Source organism: Dipodomys spectabilis, unplaced genomic scaffold (assembly GCF_019054845.1).
Source record: "Dipodomys spectabilis isolate Male_0828 unplaced genomic scaffold, ASM1905484v1 ptg000620l, whole genome shotgun sequence".
Lineage (NCBI taxonomy): Eukaryota > Metazoa > Chordata > Mammalia > Rodentia > Heteromyidae > Dipodomys > Dipodomys spectabilis.
In genome coordinates this window covers 724872-736949 of record NW_024871297.1, presented here as the reverse complement: position 1 = coordinate 736949, position 12078 = coordinate 724872, and positions in this window count along the sequence as shown.

Here is a 12078-nt window from a genome sequence, read left to right as displayed (position 1 = left end):
TCAAATGGTGCTGTGTGCTGAGACCTTCCACAGTGTAATTGTGCTGAGTCCTTCAAAATTGTTCTATGTGCTGAGTTTTTCAAAGGGTGCTTTGGACTGTTTTACACAGGGTACAACATACTCAGCCCTTCAAAGGGTGCTGTGTGTGGAGCCTTAACACAGGGTGCTATGTAATGAGTACCTGGGAAAGAGTGCTACATGATGAGTTTTTTAAAACATGCCATGCTCTGAGTCCTTTACACTGCGGGCTATGGACTCCCTCCTTCAAAAGGTGCTGTGTGTTAAGTACTCTACACAGGGTATTATCTGCTGAGTCCTTCAAAGGGAACTGTGTGCTGAGTCCTTTACACAGGGTGCTTTGTGCCGTTTTTGGAAGTGTGCTGTGTATTGAATCATTCCAAAGGTTGCTATGTAGTGAGTCCTTGAGTGGTAGTTATCCCCAACAATCACACACACACAAACCACACACACACACACGCACACACACACACACACACACACACACACACACACACGAAGGTCACTGTGCACCTGCTTGGTGTGTGGAGTGGAGGGGGATGGAGGAGAGTCTCCTCCAGCGGTGGGGCTGAGGGGAGATTCATTCCCCAGGGCAGGTCCTGCAGTTGGTGGGGAGTGCTGTGCTGAGGTGAGGCTGCAATTGCCATGTCCTGGAAGCTTTAGGGCCCAGTCAGGGCTGCAATTGCAGCCAGGGGTGGAGGGTGAACCCAGGGGAGGGGTGAGCCCAGGGGCTCACTGCAGTGGCAGAAATGGCCAGGGCCTCACGGGGATGGGCGCACATGCACATGCAGGGATGGGGCAGTCCAGGAGAGGAGTGGAGGGCAGAGAGTGATGTCAGAGAGAAGAGCCAGCACACGCAAGAGGGGAAGCAGCTTCAGCGGCTGGCGGCAGCTCGGATCATAGTGTGGGTCCTGGCCAGGAGCACAGAGCACACAGAGCCAAGCAGCCCCATGTAGGCAAGGTAGCCATGGCGACCCTGTGTCTGAGATCCCGGCAGGGGGAGCATGGCGGCAGTGGCTGAGGTGCAGCATGGGAGGCAGTGGCTGCCGAGGCTAGGGCGGTGGTGTCAGCAATGGCCGCTGGAGAGGAGGATGCTGATGGGACAGAGGCTGCTGAGGAATGGGCAGCAGCGGCAGCTGAGGAGGAGGAGCAGATGCAGATCTCAGCCTTGCCAGGCACCCGCAGACGCCCTGGCCGCCTCCCAGCAGTGCCTCTTTTCACACATGGTGCTGCCAGCTCAGATCATTGGTGACTCACGGGCCTAACCTGCTTGTGACCCTGACCTGGTCCTGGTGCCCAGTCCTCAGACTCCAGGTCCTTGAGCATAAGGAGCCACCGCCTACAGCTTCTCCCAGCAGCACACATAAATGGCTGCCCCTTGGGCCCACACCCAGAGACCCCTGCACCTTGCGAGCCCCCCACACCCCCCGGCAGACCCAGACCCATGCATACCACCTAACCTCTCCTGACCTACTCACACCTCCCCCATGCCCCACAGTCCACCCTGGCTCTGCACAAATGCGACCCAGTGTCGGGGTGGGGTATCGACTCGGGGATCCCACCCCATCCCTAGCGGCCAGTGTCCCCATGAAAAGGGGAGATGCTGGAATGGGTGAGGAGGGGACACCATAGCTCCTGGCCTGAAGCAGTGGGAACCACACGGCCGCATATCTGAACCCTTCTTCTCCCTGGTTGGAACCTGGTGGCTTTCGTCAGAGGTGGATAGCAGCACCTCTCGGGTCTTTTCCTTTTTTCTGGGAGTGGGGGGTGTTGGATGCAGAAGATAGGCCCCCTCATTGCTGAGGGAGCCTTGTCTTCTGTGCTCGGTCACACTTTCACCTGAGGAGGTTCCCAGAAGAGCCCTGTAGGGAGGTGAGGGTACTGGTGGTCAGATAGAAGGTGAATATTTGGGAGGAGCACACCTACTCTGACACACATACACCTGTCCTGTCCCCCACCCCACACCACTGTTAACAGTTCTCACAGGGTGATCACATTTCCCAGCTCTGCTAGTGTTCCCGTTCCATCTGGTCTCCTCGTCCTCCCCAAGAATCCACCAAGTCACCCAAAAGCATCTAGGCTGGAAGTAGCGAGTCCATCCATGTATATAGCCTTTAGGACCCCATCAAATTCCCCAACAATGCCCCACCCCAGGTCAGACACCCCTCTGGAGGCACCATGACCCCTTGCTTTGTTTTCTTTCTTGGCTCTGAGGAGCCACCTGTCTGGGAATCCTTCACCCAGCATTCTACCCTAGGGTTTTAGTGAACGGGGAGTCAAGGCTGGTTGTTCCTAAGGGGAAGGGTCTGGCCCTGGAGAAAGGAAGAGGCAGAGTGGTTCTGTGTTATTAGGGCAATGTTCCCCTTGGGTGGGATCCCCTGGTTCTGACAAGGTAACCGCCATGCTTGAGCTTGTACATTTCCCAGATGAGGAACCAGCTAACTCCGGAGAGACACTGCTGTGAATCTGTATGTGTGTGTGTGTGTGTGTGTGTGTGTGCCACACCTACTCCAGTGGAGTCTGCTTAGCATGGAAAACCTGCTATCAGATATGAGAATGGGGCTCCACAGAAGCCTACCTCTGAGAGTGGGACTTCAAAGAGGCCTACCTCCTGGAAAGTCTGGCAAGCCCCTGGGAAAGATGTGTTCCTGTTCCTGTTTCTCTTTTCTTCACTGTATAGGAGTGCCCATTAATCTTTTACTGTTCCCGCTGCTTGTTCTACTTACTCATGCTCAACGTTCCCTTATTCAGGGCTCTTTCTTGGAAGTGGTGACGACTCCAATATCCAATGAGTGTCCTGAGAATATGACTAACTCACCAGAGTTAAGTGCTACTCTGAAAGCCCCTCTTATGGAGGCTATTAGATAAGTCATAAGTAAATATAAAAGTATTGGGGGTTTCATGACATCACTTCAGCAGAATGAATTGTTTGTAAGAGATTTACAAGAAGCTGTAGGCACGGCTAGAACAGAAAGAGTGTATGGTTATTGGAGACTTCCCTTTAATCCTGAAGCATATACAATAGACCCATATGGATATCCTGTAGATAAGAAAGATGTAGAAGGATATTAAGACCAAAAGCTAAATAAGATTCCTAAAAGGTTGGTAGATGGAAGGTGGCAATGGCTTATCAGAGGAAAATGGTGGGATCCTCCATTATCTAGAGGACCCCAAAGACTTCCCCCAGGTCCATAGCCTTTTACAGGTGTGTATGATAAGGATGGTAACCGTTGTGTAAACTACTTAGGAGAAAGAACTTCCTATCACTGTCTTCCATTTACTGAGAGACTTGCTAGATCAAGGCCTCTTTGGTGCTTACTATCAAAAAAAAAAAAAAGGAACAAGGAAGATCTTATGAGAGAGTTAAGGCCTTATGGAGAAGAGTAAATGATTATGTGAAAGGGTTACAGAGAAGACACTATGAGCCTGAATTTGATATACGGCCATATTTAACTAAGTATACTGAATATCATGATTTTTAGCCACAAATTTGGGACCATCTAAAGAATGGCACAGAAGCACAATTGCTTAGAAAAGATTTGAAATGCATAAAGTGTAATACTAAACAAAAGTCACAATAAAGTACTAGAGTTCATGCCTTTCTATCCAGCACCTTGCCCATATGCTCTGGTTAATGGTTAATAGGTGATAAGCATCTCGAAACCAATTGTATTTCTTAAAAATAGAGGTAAAACCTGGAACAAGTGCCTATCGTCATAGCTCGTCATCCAAAAACAAAATCAGGCGACCAGCTGGTGACCACCCAAGAACGAAGCCTTGCAGCAAGATTGTGTAGCCTTTTGCCCTTTCTCATGGAGACCTTTTCTATAAAAGCTTGTCATCCTCTGCAATAAATCGCACTCAGCATTCACTCCTCTTGTGTGTGAGTTGTCTGTTTGCCATCTCCCCACCTGTTCCAGTTACCTCCACTAGGTGTCCTCCATCGTCCTGAGAGGGCAGGTCCGCGGCATGTGTGTGTGTTTGTGTGTGTGTGTGTGTGTGTGTGTGTGTGTGTGTGTGTGTGTGTGTGTGTGAGAGAGAGAGAGAGAGAGAGAGAGAGAGAGAGAGAGAGAAAGAGAGAGAGAGAGAGAGAGAGAGAGATCTTCTTTCTCCTTGTGCAGCCTTACTGGGCTCAGGTGAATGATCAGGTGGTAATTTACAGGTGCTGCATGAATGAGTCTTCTGTCACCGGTTTGGATTTGTGTGTGCATGTGTGTGTGTGTGTGTGTGTGTGTGTGTGTGTGTGTGTGTGTGTGTGTGTGTTGTTAGAGTAGGGAGATGAGAACAATGAAAATATATTTAAGTCACTGTGTCTAAAAAGAGCAAAAGCATTTTATTTGTGTGTATGTGTGTATTTGTTCTGTACAAGCCCAGCCACAATTTTTGTTTTCCCCTTCAAATGTTTCATGGCTCCTTTGGGGAAGGTTTCAGTAGATTTCCTTTCCACTTCTTTCCACCACCCTCTTCCGCTTTCCTGTAGCCCACTGTAGCGGCTGGGCCTGTGTGGGTCTCTCCTAGGAGGCCTGTGTGAACCACAGACCAGAGTGGACACCTGTCCTTCTGTCTTCAGACAGAAGACTCATGAGGTGAGTGTGATCCCAGCCGCACTCTTCCAGCCAGACACTCTGCTCTCTTTCGTGTGCTAATTCAAGGCTTGGGAATGTGTCTGTCAAACATAATTAGGGAATGAGATGGGGGGAGGAGGGCAGGGGATGTGAAGCTAGGAGGGTCTGGGAATTGGTGAATGGTATGATATGGCAGATGGTTCACTACAACAGAGGATGAGAGGGGAACCTTACCCAGGGCATTGATGGTGTCCATTGGCATCTGGGCAGGAGGCTCCAGGTCCCCACTGGTGGTGTGGATTCTCTTTTGGGTCAGTGCACTTTTGTACAGTCCTATCTGGAGTCCTGCAGACTCCAATCTGTGTCCTACCTGGGCCATTTCCAGTTGGGCAGTGGTAGGCAAGTGCATTCTCGCTACTGGAGCCTGCTCAGTATCAGGACATGGCAGTTAGCTAGCTCTGAATTCCAGTTTCTGTAAACTGCTGTAGGCTGTCTGGAAGGAACAGGGCCCACTGACTTTGGAACTCTTTAACTTTGATTGGGACAAGTGAAATGCCACCTTTTCCAGGGGTTTTTCTTGAAGTTGGCAGCTTCCACTAACGCCTGGGATTATGGGTCAAATTAGATGGACCATTTCAGCTGCCAAACAATGATGTTCAAAGCAGCACAGTCAGAGTTCCCAAGCCAGATTGTCTCCTTCTATGAACGTCGTGCCCTGACTGCCTTTCTTTGGCAGCTACTGATCAGCCTCCGGCTCTCTCTAGGGTGACCACCACAGTCGAGGATGTCATGGGGAACAGAGATTGTGACCTTGCCATCCCCAGCCTGCCAGCTGTGAGCAGAGATGATTCCAGCACCTGTACTGGACTCTGCGAGATTCAGAGACCAAGGATCCTTTCTCTGCAATATAAAACATGGGGGTCGGATATGGTGGACCATCCTGTCTGGTCCCAGAAGGTGGAGAGGAGTTCTCTTGAGCCAGGCAATCAGCTCACAGCAACCTTGTTCACACCGAGTGGGGAATTGAGTGCCACAAAGCTGGTCAGCCGCTTGACAGAGATCTTCGAGAAGAAAGGCATCCCAGAGGCCCCAGAATCCATCGAGTACATCGTGGCTCACATCCTTGGAGACAAAAGAGTTAAGTGCAGTGGCACCAGAAGTGCAGAAAGAGCAAGTAGGGAGAACTGTGGGAGAGCTGCATCAGGGTTTGCCCCACCCAAGATGCTTACCAGAATTGGATGGGACTTTTCTGTAGTATTGTCATAGACAGATGCTCATTTTTTTATCCAACAAAGAGTTGCAGTGTGCACCAGGCTCTGGGGGTGGGGGTGGGGGTCATAGGCAATGAAAGGTACCAGGACTGGTTTCACCGCACATGAAGAAACCTTGGTTTGAGCTGGATGCTGGTGCTTTATACCTGTCATCCTAGGCTGAGATCAGAGGATCGAGGCTTAAGTTATGGGCAAAAAAGCCTGTAAGACTCTTATCTCCAAATATCTACCAAAAAGAAAACGCCAGAAGTGGATGTGTGGCTTAAGCCATAGTCTGTTGGCCTTGAGCAAAAAGACTCAGGGGCAGCACCCAGGCTCCGAGGCCAAGGACCAGGAGTCAGAGAAAGAAAGGAAAGAGAGAGAGAAGAGGGAAGGACGGCATGAGTAAAAGAAGAAAGGAAGGAAGAAGGGAACATGTGAGCCTAGGTTTGGAGTCCCTGGATCAAGGGAGTCAACCATTCACAATCTCTGTGGAGACAATTTCAGAGCCTAAATCCAGTATGTAGGACCAAGCCACTGACCCCTCAGCAACTTCATGACATCCAGGAACTTTGTAGTCACCGACTGCCGAGGGAAGCAGCCTTGGGTAAACCTCATGAACCCGATCTGGGAATGAACAGAAGAAGCAATTCCCAGGTGGCTAGGAACATAATCCTTAGGAAAACTGCAGGCAGGGAGGTCCTAGAGTAATTGGTGCCCCAGGTCTTAGCATCCCCAGCCCCAACAAGTTTATTTTCTGGTCCAAGAGCTAGGGAGGTTTTGGGGAGAGGGAGTGTCAAGGTGGTGGGGGCAAGGGATAAGCAGGAAGATGAAGAGGGAGCACGATCCCAGGTCAGGTGTGTCAGGACATTGGAGCCATGACCTTGCCTGACAACCCAGACCATCAGTGATAGAGCCTTCAACCCAGCCACATGGCTATTAAAAGTCCTGGCACCTTAGGTTCACCATTGACCACTTGGCTATCATCTGCCACAGGATGTCTGAGCAGTACATCCTTGGGGACTTAGACTTTCCTGGGCTCAATCTGAAGATGACAGAGAAGCCTGAGGCCTGGGTGACTCCATCTTGAGCTAGCAAGCATCTTCTGAGGTATGAGTTATGCAGCTGACCATGAACCCGACCTGGGATTGAACAGAAGAAGCAATTCCCAGGTGTCTAGGAACATAATCCTTAGGAAAACTGCAGGCAAGGAGGTCCTGGAGTACTTGGTGACCCAGCAGTCAAACCACAGGTGGTGTTTGTTTAAGAAAGGAACTCTGCAGTTTAGCATTGTGTGCGTGCATGTGTGTGTGTGATTGTGTGTGCCAGTCCTAAATTCATGGCCTGGGTGCTATTCTATCCCTGAGCTTTTGTCTTCAAGGCTAGCTCTCTACTACTTGAACCATAGGTCTAGTTCTGGCTTTTTGGGTATGTAATTGGAGAAAATTGTCTCATATAAACTTTCTTGCTTGTACTTGTCATCCTCAGATCTCAGCCTCCTAAGTAGCTAAGATTACAGGGGTGAGCCACCAGCACCTGCCCTCTATCCTACCTCTTACCTATAACCTCAGCTCTCCTCTGAGTCCCAGAACAATGTATCTCATCAGGCTGACTTATTTTTTGCCAGCCTTGGGACTTGAACTCAGGGTGGGCATGTTCCTGAGCTTCTTTTGTTCAATGCTAGCACTCTACCGTTTAAGCCCCAGTGCCACTTTTGGCCTTTTCTGTTTCTGTGGTACTGAGGAATCAAACCCAAGGCTTCATGCATGTGTTCTAGGTAAGCACTATACCACTAAGCCACATTCACAGTCCAAGGCTCACTTCTAACGGGAGTTATAAGGGTGAGATTTATTAGCTTACCCCTTTTGTTGTAGAAATAGCTGACTATTTCATATATTTGTCAAGATTTGGGACCAGCCTGTGACTTGGCAATGAGGAATGATAAATGAGTGATAGCCACCAGGCTCCAGAGGTCTAGGCTCACATCCTACAGAGGGATAGAGAATATGGAGCCAGAACCTTGGACAATTCCTATAGCTTAGAACTGTGGACTCCCTGGAGGCAGTGGCTGGCTTCTAGGGGTCCCGATGGGACACCTCAGCCAGAACATAAGGTTTCAGTTCTTTAAGTGACAGAGAAGGATGCTTTGTTCAAGCTGTCGGCTCAGACTTAGTATTCTCTGAGGGCTTGTCCCAGCTTATCCAAGTTGGGGGTCTGGGCATGGGCAACCTGCTGAATGCCCATTATCCATACACAGATACAAGGAGTTATTGCCTCCTATTTTTGGCAGGTCTGTGTTTGTACTACGAGCCTAGGCACTGTCCATGAGCTCTTTTTGCTCAAGGGTAGCACTCTGCCCTTGAGCCACAGACCCATGCATCGCTTTTCTTTTTCATGTGATCTCTTAGAAAGAAGGGTGTCATGGACTTTCCCGCCCCAGCTGAATTCAAATTGGCATTCTCTATATCTCAGCCTCCTAAGGAGGTAGGATTACAGGCATTAGCCACTGGCACCTTGCTTTCTTTTCTTCTTGTTCTTTTTTTAAAATCGTAACAATTTGAAATCTTCATGGTGTCATTCCAATAGTTTGTATTCAAATTAACTACCCAGGCTAGGAGTTCAAATGCTAGGACTGCCACCCACAAATGGAGGGAGATCCTGACAAACTCATTCCTGTTCATGTGAATGCTAATGGAATGTTATAAAAGTAATAATTAAATGTGCAGTTGATTCATGATTCTATTTTAGCATGCCACACAATAATTTTTAGATTTATATCTTCCATTGGAGCACCATGGTATGATTAAGGATATTGAATAATTTTTAATTAATGCTTTTATAAGTATTCAACCAGGATACTTCATTAAATGGAGGCATAATTTAATGACTGATAATTGGTAATAATATAAATATAATTTAATATCCTCACAATCCCTTCATCTCTATATATGTATATATACATATATGTATATCAATCTACACATCTATCAACATATATATTGGGGACTAGTGTGGCTTGATCATAGGTCCTCAGAACTTCCTGGCAGCTCAAGCTGGTGTGTTAAGTCTGTGACACCATTTATGGATTGGGCATTATAGGCAATAAGTTGAAATCCCAGGATGGCCAAAAATTTATTCTTGTATTAAGAATGCAACTTTGACACATTATTTTCCTTCTCTGCAAAAATCCTTGGTCTCAGTATGATGTATAAAATATATCCTATGTGATATGATATAATAAAAGAAATGTTATATGTGTAATAATACTAAATAAATAAGGGTAATAAATGTCAATGCAGTAAACCCATGTATGTAAATAGATCTCATATATGAATATTATTTTCTCTAGTGCTGGGGCTTCAATTCAGGCCCTTGAAACTGGTCTGAATTTCTTGTCTTCAAGAACAGTGAGCCATTTCCCTTCACCCACAGTGTCACAGTTTTACCCAGACCCTGAGTTCAAATCCCATGCCTGAAGGAAAATGGTGCAAATCCAAGTCAGGGACTTATTATTATTATTATTATTATTGACAAGTACAGGGCTTGAACTCAGGTCTTGGCATCTCTGCTACTGACAGCCCTGGAATCCTAGGATCTGAGTTCAAATCTTGTGGCAGGCAAAAAATATAAAAAATAAAAAGGAGAAGCATAATACAGAGAAGTTCAAGAAGGTAGTTTTAGCTTTTTTTTTTTTTTTTTTTCCTTTTTATTGTAACTGTCCTGGGTCTAAATGACAAGGATCAGAAAGTGTACATGATCTTGCATTGCTGATGTTTGGTGGCTATTAAGGAAGCCGTAGCCGAAACCGGCAAATTAGGCCTGGAGGTTGAATCCCAGGACTGCCACTAATGAATGGCGGAGATTCTAAGAAACTCATTCCCATATACACCAATAGGAATGGAATATTATAAAAGTAACAATTAAATTAGTAGTTAGTGTACGATTATATTATACAATCATACACAACAATTATACTACATTGACTAATTTTCAATTAATACTTTATTATTTATTCAATCATGATACTTAAAAAAGGAAGGAATAATTTAATTGCCAGTAATTGGTAGTAATATTCTATCTGCTGTTACATGGTATACAGACAACTCTCTCTTGTTTTATACATATACATCCATTTATCTGTCTACAAATCTACACATTTATCTGTTCATACACTTGTGACTCCTGGGGCTCAGTGGTAGAGTGCTTGCCTAGTACGTTCAAAGCCCTGGGTTCAATTCCTCACTATCACATGCACAGAAAAATCTGGAAGTCATGCTGTCGCTCAAGCAGTCAAGCACTAGCTTTGAGGATAAAAGCTTAGGGACCTTACTCAAGAACCAGGACTGGCACCAAAAAAAAAAAGAAAGAAAGAAAGAAAGAAAATAGAATGTTCTAACTGCAATGATATAAGGATAGGACTGCAAATACCTCATCATAGAGCAAACCGGGAGTCTGGTACTGACAGCTGACATCTAACCTGACTTAGCCAGAAGTAAACCACTGCAACCCAGCTCCATGGAACCAGATGCTGCTGGCTCACTCAACCCTGACATCTAAGATTCTCGGGGGCTGAGATCTGACACTGGTGTGTTTAAAACCCAGCCCTAGCAGGAAGTCTGCAAAACTCTGAGCTGTGGCTCAAAGTGGTAAAGCTCTAGCCTTGAGCAAAAGATCTTAGAAGAGTACCCCCAAACTTCCAGTTCATTCCCTGTTGCTAACACCCAGCCCCCCCAAAAAAACACCCACCCCTCTAAATCATTAGATGTGAACTTTGTGTGGTTTTTGACGTGTTTCTGAAAGAATGGTGATTCCGGTGAAAGTACCCTAATTCTAATGACAACGTGTGGGATACAGCTATGTGATGAGTCCTTCTGAAAGACCCCCGAAGGCTTGGGGTGTCCTTCAGTCTGAAGAGACCCTTCCCCAAGGAACAACGAGACCACTTGTGCGGATGCAATCAGCAAGAGGTTTATTCGGGCATGCCTCGGCTCCCAGGTGCACTTAACCACGAGATCCACAAGGTTCGAGTCAAGTGTCTGAGAACCGGTTACACGGGTACCCGGGGCGACAAAGTCTATCGGGAGACTTGCGAGCCGAGTGCTTGAAAGCACCCTCTTTTTATGGACAGCAGAAGCGAGGTTACAGAAGCGAGATGCGTGGTTACAGGGGGATGATTGGTTAATTTCAAATTACGCTCAGGGTGAGGATTGGTCAGGTTAAGCTAGCCAGATGGGGTAGGTGGGGTTGGGGGGAAAGCTGACGTGTCGGTACTTGCCCGGACAAGTCTGTGCGGGTCGTTATGCACCGAAACTGTTTGTTCCCTAATTTTGACAAGTGATTTATTACATTCTGCCCTACCCTGCCATTAGGGTTAAGTTTTACAGGAAGGGACAGGTGGGTCGGCTATTTTCTAGGAATGTCTGGCTTTAAGGCATGTACTAGGGTCAGGCTAGGGTCTGCAGGCGGTGACTCAGAGGCTCGAGGTTTCGTTTCCTGGTTAGCGGCCTGCACTTATCCTGCCCCACCACCCCCTTAGGTATGCAGGGTAAGGGGCAGCAATTTTCTTGGGGTACCTAGTGGGCAAGCACGGGCTGGGGTCTTTCATTCCCCCATTTCCTTTTGCCTGAATGAAATCCTTCATTCACCCGACGTTTCCTCCGTTAATTTAAGCTGATGATATTGTTGGGTTAGTACTAGGGCCTGTACGACCGATAGTCGGTCTTTTACAAATTGTATCAGGCGATTTATAATGCAGGGACCTAAGGTAAGAATTAGCATTAATAGTATTAGTGGTCCCATTAGGGAGGATAACAGGGTAGCGAACCATGGGGACTTGTTCCATGATCCTTTGTACCAGCTGTACTTGTAAGCTCCAATTTTAAGACATACTCATACCATTTGCTACATACTTAAACTTTCTGAGGTTTGTCTTCTTTAAAGACAATTCTTACTTTTCAAATCCTTTCTTATCCAAAGTGGATATCAATTTTTTCCCCAATTCCTTTTCCAAGGCTTTCTTTACTACCTTCTTTACAATCCCTTTTCCAAGGCTTTCTTTACCACCCTCTTTCTTTACAATCCCTGAGCATCTTTGTAGCTGTAGTTTAAAACTGCACAATTTTCCTTTTGCTTGCGGAACCTTTATCTTAGAACAGCCTTAAGGCACCACTGTGATGTAGAAGCTTGCTAGAATTTAAGGCTAAGAGTATTACCTCCATTGATAACACACTCAGGTTATTACCATA